This window comes from Orycteropus afer, unplaced genomic scaffold, assembly GCF_000298275.1.
Source record: "Orycteropus afer afer isolate SDZICR_OR568_19922 unplaced genomic scaffold, OryAfe1.0 scaffold00029, whole genome shotgun sequence".
NCBI classification, from domain to species: Eukaryota; Metazoa; Chordata; class Mammalia; order Tubulidentata; family Orycteropodidae; genus Orycteropus; species Orycteropus afer.
Window position 1 is genome coordinate 10,905,948 of NW_006921616.1, and position 985 is coordinate 10,906,932.

Sequence of the window (985 nt, forward strand, 5' to 3'; positions counted from 1 at the left end):
TTGGGTCAGGTGCACCTTAGTCCTCAAAGTGATATCTTTGATTTTGAGCACTTGAAGGAGGCCTTTTGCAGCAGATTTGACCAATGTAGTACTTCAGTAGATTTCTTGACTGCTGCTTCCATGAACATTGATTGTGAATCCAAGCAAAATGAGACTCTTGACAACTTCAAAATTTTCTCGGTTCATGATGTTGCTTATTGGTCCAGTTGTGAAGATTTGTGTTTTACGTTGAGGAGTAGTCCATATTGAAGGCCGTGGTCTTTAATCTTCATTAATAAGTGCTTCAGGTTTGCATAAACTCATTTCTTAATGTTGTACAGTCAGGAATGGGACCCTAGTTAGGATAAGCCCCTGGTGGAAATGGCACTGCTGGTCTACCCCTGTGACTCTAACCTTAGGGTTTAGGTCTAGGAACTGATAACATCACTTCTGAGCTTCAGGCTCCACTGTGCCTGGGGGGGGGGGTTAGTTTCAAGAACTCACCAGGCTGGGGAGCCATACCTGGCCTCTCTCTCCCCTTGCCCCTTCAGAAGAAGCTTAAAATTACTTCTTCATTACGTTTTTATTTGGAGGAGTCTCGCTCTTATCCTTCCTTTCCCTCTCCCCCTCTCTCTCCTGTCCTCCCTCCCTCTACCCCCACCCCCTACTAAGCATTTTATGAATTTAATTTTCTATTAGAGGAACAAACAGCATTTACAAGTTGGTCTCTAATTAAAAAAACTAATAAAACTAAGCTCATGGGAAAGCCCAAAATGAATGATGGGCCAAATAGAACACAAACTAGCCCATAGTAGATTATGAATATATTTGGGGGATGCTTTTCTCTACCTCTAAGTAGTCTTTGCCATCAGTGGCTGCAGGTACCTACCCAAGCTCTCTGTGTGCCTCTTTTTAGGATTTGCATTTTACAACTATGTGTGTAGCAAAGAACCTTAGCCAAGAGTCTTGAGACACCAGCACTCATTTGCATATTTCTGTTGGATCA

At 42.7% G+C, this 985-nt stretch overlaps 1 protein-coding gene across 1 annotated transcript in view; it reads left to right on the plus strand.

Annotated features, from left to right (window-relative positions):
• ALPK2 (alpha kinase 2) overlaps nucleotides 1-985 on the plus strand; it is a 128,467-nt gene that overhangs the window by 103,988 nt on the left and 23,494 nt on the right.